General features: G+C 44.6%; 1 protein-coding gene and 1 long non-coding RNA gene across 3 annotated transcripts in view; one reads left to right on the top strand and one right to left on the bottom strand.

Moving 5' to 3' along the window:
• The window catches only part of Jcad (junctional cadherin 5 associated), an 85,023-nt gene that overhangs the window by 39,087 nt on the left and 28,810 nt on the right, over window positions 1-17,126 (bottom strand). Inside the window, exon 1 of one of the 2 annotated variants that reach the window (XM_003468716.5) lies at window positions 4,187-4,342. The exons of the other annotated variant lie outside the window; for it this stretch is intronic. The gene's annotated coding sequence lies outside the window, so the exon portion shown is untranslated. Of the gene's footprint in view, window positions 1-4,186; window positions 4,343-17,126 lie in introns of those variants that run through there. 2 annotated transcript variants of the gene reach the window in all.
• On the top strand, window positions 632-16,773 carry LOC134477012 (uncharacterized). The gene is made up of 3 exons (XR_010048885.1): window positions 632-929; window positions 7,767-8,019; window positions 16,557-16,773. It is a non-coding gene; the product is annotated as an uncharacterized LOC134477012 (long non-coding RNA).

Below are 17,126 nucleotides of genomic sequence, written 5' to 3' on the forward strand. Positions count from 1 at the left end.
TTTATTAATGTAATTTAATAACAATGTTGCAAATGTTAGCAAATAATACAGTCTATAATATACTTAGCTATGCCCTCATCAACCACAAACATTGTTTTTTAAAAGCTTCAATAATACGTGAATGAGTCTTAGTTGCTTTCTTTTATTATTTTTAATTTATGTTCTAGGCAAAAAATAAATAAAACCTTTGAAAATGAAGAGTTGCTTCGGTCAGGTTAGTAAAATGTGTCTTTGAAAGCATCACATATTTGGAATAACCATCAAAGAGAAAATGGCAAAGAGAACAAACGGCCTGAGACTGCCCCAGCGCACATGTGCCGTGGAGACGGTCTCGCTTCCGGTGAGCCTGACACCCCACATCCTCCGAGGAAACCCACTCAAGACTGCCGTCTGGACTCTGGAAGTCTCGAGAAGACACTTACTCCCCTTAAAAATCTCCCAGTTTTCAGTTGTACTCTCTGACATTCCATACTTAATATGTAATTGGTCCCTCAAATTGTTGGCAGCTCAGTGTAAATATTTCTTCAACTGACAAGTTTTAGGTCTAATGTTATGATTAACATATAACAAAGCACTTTATTTAAACAAGAGGTAAATAGCCAAGACATGAAACACACCAGGATGGGTCATGTTGCTAACTGATATGGGGATTTTAATGCTTTCTGCAGCTTGTTTTTTAATGGTAAAACTGTGTATTTTATTATGAACAATTGTGTGCCACTTCCCTTTCCAGCCTTTATTATTCAATTAACACCACGTGGTTTCACACCAAGTTCTGGGACAAGTCCCCACCCAGTGCTGCTACCATTCCACGCGTGCAGTGTGATGACCAGCTCTGCCAGGGCCCTCAACTTGCAGGACCCGGTATGACAGAAGCAGCATCTTTACCGCAGGAAGCAATCATTTTAGAAAGGCAAGCATCACGGAAGGTAAACAAAAAGATGGGAAATTTTGGGTCTAAAATTTGGGTCAGAAAGATCTTGAACCATTAAATTTGCCAGGTTAGGTTAGTGCTGAGGCAGGGGTTCAAAGAGAAAGAAGGGGGGATAAGTACCAAATATTAAACAGCATGCACTTCATTTTAAGTATTATCTCTGACTGTTCTAGTCTTTCCACACTAGCCTGAGAACACACACACACACACACCCTCCTCCTTGTTTTTCTCTCACCTCTATATTCTGTGTCACACAATTAGTGCTTTGGTTATTTCCCTCCACTTTTATAAGACCCTAAATACCTCATTAACATTTCCAAAAGGTTATAAGTCATTAAAAAAGGCCTCAAATTGGGTAAGATTTTTTTAAATCCTCTGGAATTTGAGGCCACTTACAAAAATAACTAAAACTTTTAACAGGTTAGAAACTTATTCTGTTATCATCATATATATCAAGTCCTCCAGATTTCTGAAATACTTTGTTAAACTGCTAACATACTAATTTTGTTCACTGTTTCAAAATAGCTTTAGACTGAAAGAGCTAAGATTTCATGAAGACGCTGCAGTTCCTATTAATGTAATTTTCCCACTGTCCTTTATTTTCTAATTATAACAATCATATAAAATTATTTCAAAAGTAAACATTGCCAAATTCAGTACTTAAGAGAAACAGAAAAAGCTCCTAATAACCTCACTAGGCCAAGAGATAACCAGCAGCAACAGTTGGTTTTCATGTCTCCAACTATTCTTTATATATAGTTACTTTCACTCTTTCTTTCCCTTTGAAATCTACCTTGGTGCCTGTTCATAAAGGCATCTAAATTCTTTCACTTACATACCGAAGAAACCTGCGTTAGGAGGTTTGCCATAGAGAGCTAACTAATAAGCAGAGAATTTAAAGGTAGTTAGTGGTCTGATAATGAGTCTGTCAGCCAGGCCAGGCTGCTCCTAATCAATGACCTACATACAGAAAGTTGCTGAAAAATACATTTAATTATAGAAAGTCATAAAGAAATTTTAAACAACGTTTCCCAAATTCAAACCGAGATGGTTGATGTTTTATTCTGGCGAGTTACCATATTTTACCTCCCTACTTAGTGTTTAAGGGGACATAGAAAATACTGACAGAGTGACCTGCCCTTCCCTGGGCTTCTGGCTTGAGCAAGTGACTGTCCCTCTGCATTCCACAGCCAGCAGACCCCACTGAAAAGCCCAGTAACAAGGTTTCCAAGAGGCAGATAACCCTTCCCATCCAAAAGGTGAAAAACATCTGCTGAGAACCAGGAGAGAATGTAGCCAGGGGCCAGGCTTAGAGGAACTGAGAGATAGTCATTGCTTATCAAAACAAAATCCAAGACAGGACAATTGTTTCAATCCAGCGCTCTGTGTTCTAAACTCCCAGATTAATTACTGTGGAGTCTCCAGCCAAGCTCATTAAGAGGGAAACTCTGGCCTCCTACCATGATTGGTGTTTACTGTTCTTCCCGACCAGAAGGCTTTCCCAGCAAGGACAAGGAGGACTGGGGAAGCCACCAGCTCCTGGGCTTTCTTTACTGAAGATAAAGAAAGGATTGATCTTTAAATTGCATTTTAAGAACTACTCTCAAGAATCATTTCATATTTGTCTTTGAGTGAAAAAGTGGACACTATTTTCCTTATCTACCTTTGGAACACCAGCTATGTTTTGCAACTGCTGAACAACACACTACAAGCCTCTGGAATCTGTGGTCTCTCAGATGAAGTATTTATCAGACAACTCTGATGAGCATGGCAAGCCCTCCACAGCACGTGGGCACTCAGGCATTCTTATTCCGAGGGCGTGGAAAGACACACACCTCCCAACAGGCTTCCGGCATCCACCCTGTCTCCTCAAATCTCCAGGGCCTAACCTTCCACTCTTCGCAGCAAAGGCTAAAATTTTTCAGGAGGAAGGCCTAATAGATTAAAAGCCTTTCTCCCACAAATATTTGCTAGCTCAAGGCAGCCCAAGGGAAAGTTTGAAGCCTGCTGCTGCCCAGAGCAATGGGGAGACATTCAGGAAGCACAATCAGCTGATGACTAGGAATCAGACACCCAGTCCCAAAGTGAATGATTAAATCCAAACCCACACAAACTAATGGAAAACCAAAGGAATTTACCAAACTCCCACTTACACGGGAAAACCAACACGGCTACTATGAAACAGTCTTCGTACAATTTCCAAAAACCTTTGTGCATTTTTGCGTTGCTGCACGGGGTTATCTTGTCATTTTAAATTTTAAAACCACCTGACATAAGGAGTCATTTTCCTAAAGTTTTACCTGTTCAGCCCTTGTCTGCTCAGCCTACACTACTGGGCCTATTTTTATGTTATTTTGGCGAAACATTTCTGTCTGCCAAAATCCCTTCTCTTCCTCCCCTCCCAAAAATTCTCCCGTCTTCCAACCCTCATCCCAAATTCCTGGTATGTGTCTGCTTGTGAAGTCTGAAAAGCCCAAAAGCCAGAGAAGGAAAAAGCAAGAGCTGTGGGAAACATCCCATCAAACTGTCACGCGCGAGAAAAGCTTGGGAGCACGGGGTCCACCCAGCCCCACATCTCGGAAAGTCAAAGCCAGGCGCCCCCGACCGGCGAGGGTGCGGGTCCTGGGACGTCCTGGGACAAGCGAGAGGGGCGTTTCCGAGTACCCCGCTCCCCGGGAGCCAGGTCTGGGGCGCGGCCAGGTGGCCCTGGGGTGAAGTCTCCCTTGGAATTTTTTTTCCGCTAGTGAAATCGCGGCTTTTCAAAACCCAATTAGAAGCCAGTAGCGGCAGCAGAGCCGCGCTGTCAGCCGGGGTGCTGCACCCCGCTCAAACCAGGGCGCCTGGCACACCAGGCTGGGGGCTCGAGACCATACGGGGCGGCGGGACCTGCGCCGAGCTGCGCCACCCTGGGAGCGGGGGTCCCCCGCGAGCGCCCCAGGCTGCGGGCGCGAGCGGCCCCATCCCGCCTGCGGCTCCCGGACCGGGCTCGGAGCCGGTTGCCGGTTCCGAAGAGCCGCCAGGCACCCCCGCCCGGCCGCCCGTGCCCACCGCGGGCCTCGGCGCAGCCCTGGCCGGAGCGGGACCCCGCGGCCTCGCAGGCGCCCGGCTGCGGACCCCGAGGGGGACCCCACGGGAGCCGCGACCCAAGGGCAAGTTGGGGCGGGCGCGTGGGCTGCGGGCGAGGCTGCGGGGTCCGGCGGGAGTGGGCAGAGGGACGGTGGGGTAGGAGGCGCGGGACACGCCGGGACTTACCGAGCGGCTCCCTCATGCTGCCCCACGCCGTGCCGCCGTAGCCCGGCCAGCCCAGGACCAGCGCGACCCGCCCCGCCTCAGCCGCCGCGGCCGAGCATGCCCGGAGCGCCGTCGGCTCGCCCCGCCCACCGCCCCGCCCACAACCGGATCTCCCCACCCACATAGGCTCAGCCCGCCCATCCCGCCTCGCCCCGCCCATCTCCGGCTCGCCCCGCCTCCGCCAGGATCGCCCCACCCACCTCCCCGCCTCCCTCACGCTTATGAAGGGCAGAGGGTCTCCTGCCACTGAGAAGAAGAACCAGGCCCTGGAGCCTCCCAGGCCTTCTGAGTGATAGTCTAGAGAAGCACAGGCGGGCTAGCCACCCTGTCCTCTTCCTGTCACTTGTGTTTGAGCCATCTGCGTCTTGTGTGAACGTCCAGAGATGCACGGACACTTAGGAACACAGATGCACAAACACTGGTTGCAGGGACATGCTCACGCTCCCATAGACAGACACAGCATCGTGTGCACTCACAAATACACTCAGCGACCGTGGGAAGAGCAGAAACAAACCACTGGGAGTTGGATAAGAGCTCAGCCTGCCCGTGTTCCTCCTGCTATGGAGGGCAGAGAAGAGGGAATCTGTCAGCTAAGCGAAAAGTCTAGAGTCCAGGGCTTGCTGCCTCCATCCACCAGACCAGCACCGTTTAGCCCTGCAGTGCTTACCAGTGTAAGACCAATGAATGCTTTTTAAAATCTATGGAGCAAAATCTAAACATGACAGAATCCAGTGACGCTAACAAAGCCCCATGCTGGAAAGGAGAGTGACGTAGCAGTTGCTGTGTCAAGCACTATCAGAGGACTTCAAAGGCCCAGGTGAGAGAGATGGCGCAGGAAGCAGAGGGGGCTCAGGCAGCACACAGCTGGGGTCCCCGCTTCGGCTGCTTTCACCACTTTCCAGATGTGTGACTCCTGTTGGCCTCAGTTTTCTCTTCTGCAAAATGAGGATAAGAACAAGGCTGGGCCCTGAAAGAGTCCTGAGAGCTGATGGAAATGATGCCTCCTTAGCCCTTGGTGTAGCTCAGACTCCTGGTTAAGACTGCCTGCAATGTAGCTGCGCCTGTGAATCAGAACCGCCAGTGCTGTCTGTGCTGGCCCTACCAGGGAGAACTGGGGACCTTGCTAAAGGAACAGTGGGTGCGGCCAGTCTGGACTCGAACATTATCTCCAGGCAGGGGAAAGATTTTTGAAAGTAAAATGAAACACAGACTTTTGTGGGAAGTTAGTTATTAATGACTTCTTGTGATAAAAGCATCTTTCAAGGATGGGTCACTCCAGTGGCATGCAGTTCCTGGCTCTCCTCGGTTTGCCAGTGCTGTGAAATAACTTTGGGGCTGTGGGCCGCCTATATGCACCCTTTCTAAAAACATAAAAGTACTTACATACACGGCTATGTGTGTACATATGTAAAATACAGAGGCTGCACATATATATCTATCTGCTTATTTACATTTCAGACACATCTGGAGCCAGATGTTCCTGCAAGCAGATTTATCAGCTTGTGAATTAAGACTAGGCCTTGTTTCCCCATAGAACAATGTCATGCTCTTGGTTTCTGGGTCAGTCCCACACGTTTTATAATGCAGCTAAAATGCTGTAGAGTTGCAGAAGAAAACATTGATGTAATATTAGGAAAGAAGCTTAACCAAACAAATTCTGTTCTAGCAGAAAGGTTGACAAGACAGACTTAATTAGGGGAAAGTAATGAATTGAAACATTGGAGTCAAAAGAAGGTGACTGCATAATTGTAAGGGTTTCTTGACCCAGCTCTTTATCACCGTGACCTTGTTTCAGAACATTCAGCTTCTCTCTTTGCTCAGCACTTATGTACACCACTCCTACTCTATTGCCTTCCAGCCATGAAAGCCTTAAGAACATGAATGAAGACACGGAGACAGAAGATAGTGATGGTCATGGAAGTCAGGGGAGAGGTGAAGGGTTTTCTGAAGATCTGGATTAGAATTATGATGAGAAAGGAGGGTGAGGTTGAAAAGCTGCCTGAGGATGAGTGGGTGATTATTTAAGTTATAAATGTATGAAGACAAATGAAATTGAAAGGTAGTGAGAAAATCCACTGGCAGTTTCCACACTGGCACCAGGGTGTAGACTTGGGGTGGCAACAGCAGATGTGGAAAGAGGCATCTATACATGCCTATCTGTGCACACACGCAAACTATGTGTTTCATATATATATATATATACACCTGTGTTTATGGTTAAATTTTTAGGAAATAGAACATTTCTTCATAAGTCAGGTCACTGTAGCTCAGAAAACAGCTGTGTATGTTTTCTTTTGACCACAAGAGGCTTCCAGTTTTCTTCTGCTAACCTCCTCCTCTCCAAATCACCACCCACATTCCCGCAACTCCAGCCCCTCATTCTGCCTGTTTGGTGTTGGGAGGTTTGAACCCGAGAAGAAAATGCCTATCATTATAATAATATGAAGTATAAAATACATTTGGAAGCAACTTTTAGCACAGTAGTCTTGGAAATCTAGCACAGCAGATGCCCAGTGTCCCCCCGCCTTCCTGAGTCCTGGGAAGGGATTTCACAGATTCAGGAAAGAACGTGGATTATTGAGTCATCAGGGCAGATGTTGAGTGAGCACAGGAAAAATGATCCTGCTTAAGGAAAAAATTAAAAAGAAACAATGTACTGCTTTTTCAAAGGACTAGAACAAGCCTCTGCTCTTTTTCTTCTAGAGTCCTGCTCTGATGCCAATAAAGTTTCTTTTAGCTGATTTAAACATTCTCTGATATTTTTCCCTTAGTTCGTAAAAACAATGCTAGTTCTTATATTTAAGAAAAAGATTAATGTTCTTGAAAGCACCTTGAGATCCCTCTTGTTGACTTTTTCTAGAAAGAAAACAATAATAGCTATAAAAACCTAGAAAGGATTAACAAGTGCTAATAAAATTTGCTTTTGGATATTTCAGTGCTTTATATTAATTTAGTGACCATACTGTGTAATTGGTTTCAACCGTGATTAAAAACCTTTCCCAAAATATATTGTATGAGCCAACTATTTCAGAATCAATGAGGGGATTTGACTATTAGATTCTTGGGCCTCTTCATCAATAGATTTGATCAGAATTTCCAGTTCTGTGGGTGAGATTCCAAAAGTAACTGTCTAGATGATTCCTACACACAGTAAAACTTGAAAAGCAAGGATTCAGCATGAGATATGGAGATAATGGGGCAGCAGTATAACAAAAGGGGTGTACACAATACACACCCCAAACATAGTAGTCACTGATACCATTGTGGGGTACTAAGGACTGACAGCAGAGTCCTCTATGAGTCAAGTGAACCAGATGCTCAGTAACTACGGACTGGGGGGACTGAAAATTTACAATCTTGGGATCAAATAAAAAAGATGAAACATTTGTCAATCATATATCTTCAGATTAAGGAGCTGAAATCTGCATGGTTATTGCATGAGAAAAATCATTTTTAATCATCAGGCTGTATGATTTTGGTGTTAGTATTTCCTCATGTAAGGCTATACATTGATGGGAAACAACTTTTGTCTCCCTCGCAGGCCCCATTGCCTCTGATCCTCACCAAAGATCTACTGGTGGGAAGGATAGCCCAAACAGCCCCATCCTGCAGGCTGCAACTCTGCTAGAGTCATAAGGAAAACCCTTGAGTGGTGATGCTTCTTGGGAATGGCGGTGGCTGGCTGAAATCCCATCCTTGCAGACAGAGATACAGCCCATACCAGAAGGATCCAGACCTCAATACCCCTGTGCCACCTCTTCACACATTACAAGAATCAGCCAAAAGAAATCCAGGTGATCTCTTAACCCTGTGTGTTTTATTTTTTAACAGAAAATAAATGAACAACAGAACAGGGAATATGGCTCAGTGATAGAGCACTTGCCCAGCATGTGAGGCCCTGTTTCCATCCCCAGCACTAAAAGAACAAACTCTACCAAAACAAAACAAACAATACCACAAAAGTGAACACCATGAACCAAGTTGGTTATCAATATTAATTGCAAAAAGAATGCTTCCATTTGAAAAAAGGGTGGTGGAACCAGCCTACATTAACTCCGCAGTGGCTGACAACACAAAGTTATCATGAAGGAAGGAGGCAGTGGTGAGAACTGCCCTTTATTTATCTTCTGTTATGGGCCAGATGGTCAGCTTGACCTTGGTTTGTGTCCTTCCATGAGCACATGGGTAGAATTTAGCCACAGGGCTATATGATTTGAAGCAGTTATTCTAGTTAGGTATTGAAGAAAATATTAAATCTCCCATTCAAGAAAATGTTCCATCTCATTACTTGTCTGCCTCTCTAAAATTTCCATCACCTTTGTTAAGCTGTTTGTCAGTCTTCTGTCACTGTGACAAAACACCTGAGGTAGTCAGCAAGAAGTCTCTTGTTTTGGCTTATATTTTTAGAGGTTCTGTCTGGGGCAGGTTAGCTCTGTTGCTTCTGCGAGGCAGAAGGTCATGGGACACTAAAGATGCTCACTTTATGGCAGCCGGGAACCCACCCCCAAAGACAGACCAGAGTCCACGCCCCCAGTGACTTAACTTTCCCCCACAAAGCCCCACCTCCTAAAGGTTCTACCACTCGCCTCTGCCTGAGTCTTTAACAAGAGAGCCTTGGGGGCATTTAAAATCTGAACTATAACAAGCTGTTAATTGCTTTATCAGTATACAGTTTGGGTTTGGCTACTAGATTCTGAATGCTGGTGGAAGGGGTTGCTTGTCCATGTCCTAAATGTGTTTGCTTAGGTTCTGTATTTGTGTATGGGACATTCATTAATCACAGGCTCAGACTAACAGCCAAAGTACTCAGAGCCCAAACTAAGCTATCTTTTTTTCTAACTCTCACAAAAGAGGCCAATAGTTCTCCTACATCAAGTCAACCCAACACTAGAGCATATTCAAGGCCCTGGATTCAGTCTCCAGCAACAAGAAACAAATGCAGAAACCTCCTCTCTTAAGATCTAGGCACCCGCCAGTCCCACTGTTTACACAACGTAGGACCACGCATTTGGACAGGAAGATGAAAGAGCTACCCATTGAACTGGGGAGCTGAATGCCTCTGAAGTAAAATTGGTCACCTAAATACACTGTGTGGCTGAGGTATAAATTCTCACTATAGGATTGGGATCCAAGGAGTTAGCTGAGGGCCAAAGAAGGTGGATGGATGGATGGATGGATGGATGGATAGATAGGTCAACACTTTTAAAAAAATGTCTAGATTTTTTGAATTCCTTGTCTTGGTGTGTCTGAGATCTGCTTTTGCTTTGTCCAGGTTCTACCTTAAGCACAGCTTACTGTCCTGGCCTTTTCTGTATCTGGGTGATATGCAGATCAAGCATGCTATTTACACATTCTGTTTAATCCAGCAAAAATCAATCCTTCTAAAAGCAAATGACATGCAAACAAGAGAGACCAAACAGAATGATTACTTGTTTGTGGAAAGGCAAATACCAGATATGAAATATGACCAAGCAAAGATAATAAATCAAATGAAAGGCAGCTTTCATCAGCAATAGTGGAAAAATAACAGTGACAGTGCAAACCCATTGTCTTATGGAGCAGAAATAGTGTCTCTAAGCTCCGGGTAACAATGTAACAGCAGCAATGTTTCCTTGGCTGTATCATCCACACATGCTCCCTTGACAATTCAGTGCATTTTTCCCAATCATCACTGATAAGGTCCTGCAGGGCGCTCCATTTCTACAGCCTGCATCTGTGTGTGGACACCCTCATGCAAGCAGGCACTGAACGCAGGTTTCAGGTCGGCAGGGAATTGCATGTGCTTTTTAGTTTCCTCAAGTAAATGGATAGACAAGACTCCATCTACACAGTCTCCCCTATAGGTCTTGATGCCTGGAATGTGAATTAGAACTTTTAACTGAAACCACTAAATATCTGGCGATTACCGTAACTAAGCAGTCACAGATGTTGTATTAAATCCACCCTACTCTTTTTCCCTCTCTGTACAGCATACACCAGGGTCATAACATGATATATTCTTAGAACAGATGCCATTCGTAAACAGAATGCACATCTTTTTTTAGGGAACACGGTTTTATTGTGCCCAAGGGCCATCTGTTTGTTCTGTCACCTGTTTGTCAGGAGACACCTCTAAATATGGAGTTGTGATGGATTTCATATTTTCCAAGGTTGATAAAAACATAGAACACTTCTCAGTTACTAATTCTTTGCCACTACCTCACAATGCATTGTTCCAATATTATTATTTTTATAGCTCCCATCTTTCCTAATGAGCTGTGGGAAGGCTGGAAGATGTCCAGTGTTGTAGTCAGGGGTTGTGAGGAGAACAATTATAATCACAGGACACAGAATTTATATTATTTATGGTGGTCACCCAGAGTAAAACACAGGAAGTACAAGGAACCGTCCACAACACTAAAGACCCAGAATATTCAGCCAAGGGCCTGAATCCCCCAGCAATGTCCTGCATGAGTCCAGATGAAGACACAGACCTCATGACAATGCTTCCCACGAGTCTAACTGGAGGTCTAGAGGCCCGGAGAAAGAAGACTCACACCAGTCTGTTTTATGGATCCACTCTGGGAAGGCCCAAAGGTCAGCGGTGGACGCTAGAAAGTCTGTGCTACCAGGGTGAAGGAGCTGTGCTGGTAGGTTGAGGGTTCTACACTGGAGTTGAGAAGTCATGTTCATAATAAAGACAAGGGCTGCCCTGAAAACCACCACAGCCATCCTCAGCGCCACGGCGACCCCAAACTCCTCCAACAATAAGAACAGTCGAGTACATGCCAGAAAGCCAGCATGACGAGTTTGTCCTGGAAATTAAACGGCACATGTCTTTCCCTCCAGGGCCAGGAAGCGATGCTCAATGTAAGAACCAGAGCTCCCCCAAAGTGAACCACAGCCACCCTCACCAACAAGGTCCCGAGGTCCTCTGATGACAATGATGGACCTCACACTGGGGAAGCTAGTCATGATAAGCTCCTCCAGGAGAATCAACGGCTCAAATAGCAACACACAGGAGAAACCCATAACACCTCCTTCTCCTTCTCCATGTATCTATTTATGCTGGCAACTTTCCTCAGGTGGAGCATCTATGCTTAGCACCACACTGATTCAACTCAGCTGGTGTTAAGGTGACCACCAGTTTTTAATCCATAACACCCAGCAGTGAGTCACACTGACAGCTGTGGGGACACAGTCATCCAGTGCTGAAGTAACTGCAGGATGATAAATGTGACAGCCATTTGCTGAGATCTAAGTTTAAAGTTTTTAATTTATTTATTTTGGCAGCACCGGGAACTGAACTCAGGGCCTTTGCACATGATATGCAAAAAATTCCAGCCCCTCTGTTTTAAGGTCTTACTCATTATGCTTAAGGAAGTGTATTTAAGAGCCAAAAAGACAGTCAAGATTTCATGTAGATTTGAAACACTTATGTAAACTTAATAAAAGGACTCCCACAGATGCCAGGACGTCATTGCTTTGTGAAACAGAATGCTCTGTCCTTTCTCATGAAACGTGGGTGACCTAAAGCGCTATCTTGGTGTTTAAATTAAAGGCTATGAAATACCCTTAGCTGACAGTCCATATGCACTGCTGCTCAGTCGTGTGTTTATTTAACACCCTCATTTTCCAGTTTCTATGATTTGCTTTGTGTTCCCTGCTGTATTTGACACGATTCCTAGTGGTATATCAGTTCAAGTGTGTGCCTTCCTACAGCACACCTGGATGTATGAGGATCTCTCTTGTCACACCAGATCGTAGGTTTCCTAATGGCAGGAGGCCTGGTGACGCCTGCCATTCACGAGATAAACCACAAAGACTGGAAATGACATTCTCTGAATCTATTAAATCATGAATCACTAATTTTATGAACTATTTTTGGAGAAAAAAAAGCAATGCTTAGATGCTATTGGCCAGAAACCTAGGGTGGAACCCAGACATCTGCAGTTTTAAACAGATTCTGTGATTCCACTGGGTACCGAAGTTTGAGAGCCAAGGCTCACGATCAATCCGGATAAGAAGACTCTAGCAGAGGCTCTGAGTGACATGTGACTCACTCTGTAAACCTTATTAACCAGAAAGCACTTAGTGCCTGTTTGGAAAGCTAACTGTGTTCACAACTATCCAACCGCCCTGCTTGTCAGAAGGTGACAGTACCTTGAGGGAGAAGCGTACAGGCCTTGGAATCAGACAGACCTGGGCTGGATCTCAGTGCTGCCCAAGCGAGACTGATTGTCTTGCTTTAGGCAAATCGATTCACTTCTCTGAGCCTGTTTCTGATATGAAGACAAACCAGAGTCTGGCGATGGTGATGGAGTGAGATACTTTGTGAAGCAGTCAGTACTGAGTCTCTGCTTGTGCTGCAGCCTTTTTGAAGACCAGAAGTGAATGGATGGGAGTATGGAGAGCACCTGGCCCATCCCAGCCTTCTGCAAATGAGAGGTGGCTCCCATCTCCCGGGTCCCCGCATTGGCTGAGAACCATGGGAGGAAACTCCTTCAGTTAACTACATGAACTATACTCGTTTGCTTGTTACAGGGAAACTCACAGAGAGATAACACAATTAGCAGATTTTTGGAAGAGCCTTTCCGCTTAGCCTTTTCACTGCACAGTAAACCTGAGGTTCCCTTCCTTCCTCCTCTTTCTTTCTTTCTTTCTTTCTTTCTTTCTTTCTTTCTTTCTTTCTTCCTCTCTTCCTTTCTTCCTTTCTTCTTTCTTTTCTCCCAGGAGAATAGTTGTGCAAAGAATATGTGCCTTTCCAAGTTAAGGTAAATAAGTAGAACCTTGTACAGCTATTGTAGTACCATAAAGTATTTAGTCAATAGAAGCTACCTTCATTCTGCCACAGAACCCGGAGAGAACAAGATTTAAGGGAAGACTTTAACAATAGGATTCTTAGTTAATGTGAAATGCAGTCTTAGCGTTTAATCTGAGCACATGGCTCTGTGTGTGTGTGTGTGTGTGTGTGTGTGTGTGTGTGTCGCTTGCATGCAAAGAAGGAAATTAAAACCAACTTTTGGAGTTTAGAAAAGTAGTTTACACCCAGAAATGGGGTAAATAAGTGCATTGGAAATATTCACAAAAAATATTGTGGTCAGAAGAATCATCTGATACTCCGCGAGTATGTTCTGAGGCACACAGGAGGATGTTAACATCGTACAGCTCTTTGTTGGATATTGATCCACACTGTAGCTGTGGCTAGGACAGTACATTATTGCCATTCTTCTTTTGCTTCCAATTTTCTTCTTCTTCTTTTTTTTTTTTTTTTTTTTTTTTTTTTTTTTGCGGTCCTTGGGATTGAACTCATGACCTTGCACTTGCAAGGCAGGTGCTTATGCCACTGAGCTAAATCCCCACCCCTTTTGCTTCCAAATTTAATGGGAGAATTCCAAACAGGGGCAACTGGCCAGGCGGAAAGTAATGTGACCATGTTACACACTCATCGAAAGTCATAGCAATTTGAGGTTCAAGAATCTTGAACAACAACAACAGAAAAAGAATCTTGAACCAGAATCTCTAGCCGGATCAGCCGAAAGAGCCAAGCTGTCCATTGGGCTTCCATATGCTCTCAGCTCCACACACATAGTATCAGTGGCCGTGCAGAGGGGGATGGCTGGTCAACAAAATTCTGTATCCATCCCAGTAGACAATGGCAGTGATTTTCAGGGAAAGGCGACCGAACTGGCAGCTGTGCTGGCCTCCAGCTGCCATTGATGCCCACGTGGAAGAAGAACCCAGAGAAGATGTAGGCGTTATTACACAGTGTGATAGTGAGGAGGCTGCCAGTGGAGGAGGTCATGTAGTGTTCATTGCCTATCACGCCCCCCCTTCCCTTTACATGAAATCCCACGTGTGGTTACTTATGCATGGAGGCTTCTTGTTTTTTCTTTGTCTTCATTTGTTTTTTGAATCAAGGTCTTGCTCTGCAGTTCAGGCTGGCCTTGAACTCACTATGTAGCCCAGACTTGCCTCAAACTCATAGGGATTCTCTTTTCTCAGTTTCCCAAGTGCTGAGATTGCAGGCATGCACCACCATACCCAACTAGACCAGATTTTAAAGGCCTCATTTTATTAAATTTTGACTGCGCAAACCAGAAATCTATGCAGATTTCTAGGAAGCATCTCACTTGTCCATGTTCTTGCCCAGGCTGGCCTCCGACCCTCCTGATCGTCAGCTTCCTGAGCACAGGAATTATAGACACGAGCTGCCATACTCAACTCTCACCATTCTCTCTGGAGGGAGTGAGCATGCTTTGATTGTGAGGATACGAAGCAATCACAGATGTCCCAGGAGGTAGGGAGGAAGCCTGTGGTAGACAAGCTCATAACAGACTGCTTACATGCTGCTTTCAATATGGTTTTAGCAGCAACCTGCTGTTTGTCACTAATCTGTGGTCTGACCACACTTGACACACTTGACACAATTTGATAGAATGGCCTAATTGATTTAATATTTGGGTCAGTACTAATGAATCTGGATGCTTGTCCTTTAAGAGGTGGGCAAAGGTTAGCTAAGGAGACAGAGCTCACAGTTTATGCCACTGGTTAGTTATGGACCCAAAGCTGCACCCTTAACCTGCCCCAAGAACCAACATTCATTCTGGATAAAAATACCCATGGGAAGTGCAGCCGGTGTCGCATGAGGAATGCCCGTCACCATGTGCAGATGCCGACCACATAAGCAGATGCCGACCTGTCAGGATTGTGCTGTCAGATGACAGAGCAGCATTGCAGGAGGGGTGTGTATTGGAGCCGAGGATGGTTTGTATCTGTTCTGCTAATATCTGTGAAAGGGCGAATAAGTCCCTCGGAATTATTCAGGCACAGGTGCTTTGTGTCTACAGTGCCTTCTGCAGCTGCCACCCTTGTATCTTCATCATATTACAGCGCTTTCCTACAAGCACTGTCACTTGCTCCAAATCAAAGAGCTCCAGAGAACACCTGGAGTTAACCTGCCGCTTCCAGGGGCATGCTTGTTTTCACTTCCAGTTTATTAATGTGGCTCAAATGGGGCCCTTCCGAGCATCTGGTACCTGTGCTGGTTTAGATCACGTGTCCCTCAAGGGCCCATTAGTTAAAGGTCTGGATTTGGTGGGAACATTGGGGTGGGGCCTAGTGGGAGTCCTGAAGTCATGGGCATGCATCTAAGTTTGAGTAGTGAGATCTCAGCCCTTTCCTCTTCTTCCCTTCCCCTCCCTGGTCTGTGATGTGAGTAGTTTTCTCTGCCACATATTACTATTGTGCTATCTCAATACAGGCCCAAAGCAACAGGGCTGATTCATTATGGGCTACAACCTCTAAAGCCATGACCCAAAATAAACCTCTTCTTCTATTTTTATTTTTATATTTTTTAAGAGTAGAATATATTTATTAAGAGAAAGAAAGCTTCTGTTTGAGAGAGACAGAAGTGGTCCTGAGTGGGTTGACAAAGACTCTTGTCTTTTCTAGGGATTTTTATAGAGTAAAATCATGAGATGAGATGGGTTCAAGGTGGCGAAAACTGGAAACTCACAAGGTAGATGGGCTTGAGGTGGGACAAAAGTATGGTCAACCAATAAGATTAATCATTCAAGTAAATTTGAACAAATCAGGGACAAATGAGGAAGCCAATCACATAGTAAACAGCCATTCTTACGGAGCGGTGACCCCCTGGAGGGGGTTGGGATGGTGGCTCCTGGCTTCCTCAAAGCGATCCATACCTATTTAGAGTATGGATCCCTGATGTTTATACTCAGGGTGTTGCTTGTATTTATTTTGCCTTTTGTCTTGAGATCTGGCCCACAGCAGGAGGTGTCTGTTTCCCCTGCAGTTACCAGGTATCTGAGCTTATGCACTGGCTCCTTTGAGGATCCACCCCTGTCTGACTGCCTGATAAGGCTTCTTCAGGCTGAAGGGGTTTGAAGTTGTTGGGCGGCAGTCAGGGTTACTCTGCAGAGCTTCTAACTAGTGGCCCTCAGTAGAGACTAGACATGGTCATCTTGGGTAGGTGTAGAGCTTTATGTCTCAAGGAGACAAAGCCAAAGAAACAATTCAGTACACATCAGCCAAATAACAGAATCGACAGGATAATTATGAGTACAGTTAACAAAGATTTTCACCAAGCAGAGCTGGTAATGGCTTCCCATAATGAGGATAAGGATAAGAGCCAGGAAATTTTAGAATCTGCCATGTCATTGATTTGTTATCTAATATCTTGAACAGTTAATTGAGATATTAGCAGAAGGATCAGGAATGTCCACACATTTAGTTTTCACAATTGCATAAATACCTCCTGTGTTGTTAGAATGTCTCCTGTCATCCAAGTTTGGAGGGCAGCCTGTCTTATTAATTTTATTTCTTTATTTAGGAGAGAGACCAGCTGCAGTGTCACTTAAGGCATCAACAGGTGTCACATAACCATCTCTCTGGACAAGATCTGGTGGATCCCAGTAAAAGAAATCTAAAGGAATCTAGCATATTTGTTATTTTATCTGTATGCCGCCTTGGGGTTTTGTACCTTTTAGGCAATAACAAACTTTAATCAAAGTATGTCTAATCAAAGTTTGTATACAAAAGCATTATAATCAAAGCATGAGCATTAGCGTTGACAGGTAAGTTTAGGAACTGTTTCTAAGTTACAGAAATTGTATCCTATTGGTTCTTAGGTCTTTTTATTGATGGAGTCTAACATTTTTTCATAAAGCCTTCTAACTTTAGTTAAAATCATCTCTAAATTTGATAACTTATGAGAACCATATTAATAATACATTGTTTTGGCAAATAAACTCAAGTTTTTATATATGAACAACAATATGTACTATATTTGTCAAAACCAGTCTGGGCATCATTTTGATTAGTGGGAACTTGGATATATATATTACAGCATTTAGACAGGATAAAATCTCTCCAGGATTGGAGTCAGGCTAAACCTCTTCTC

This window comes from Cavia porcellus, unplaced genomic scaffold (assembly GCF_034190915.1).
Source record: "Cavia porcellus strain 051 isolate PalLab524CR breed Dunkin Hartley unplaced genomic scaffold, mCavPor4.1 scaffold_7, whole genome shotgun sequence".
Taxonomy (NCBI): domain Eukaryota; kingdom Metazoa; phylum Chordata; class Mammalia; order Rodentia; family Caviidae; genus Cavia; species Cavia porcellus.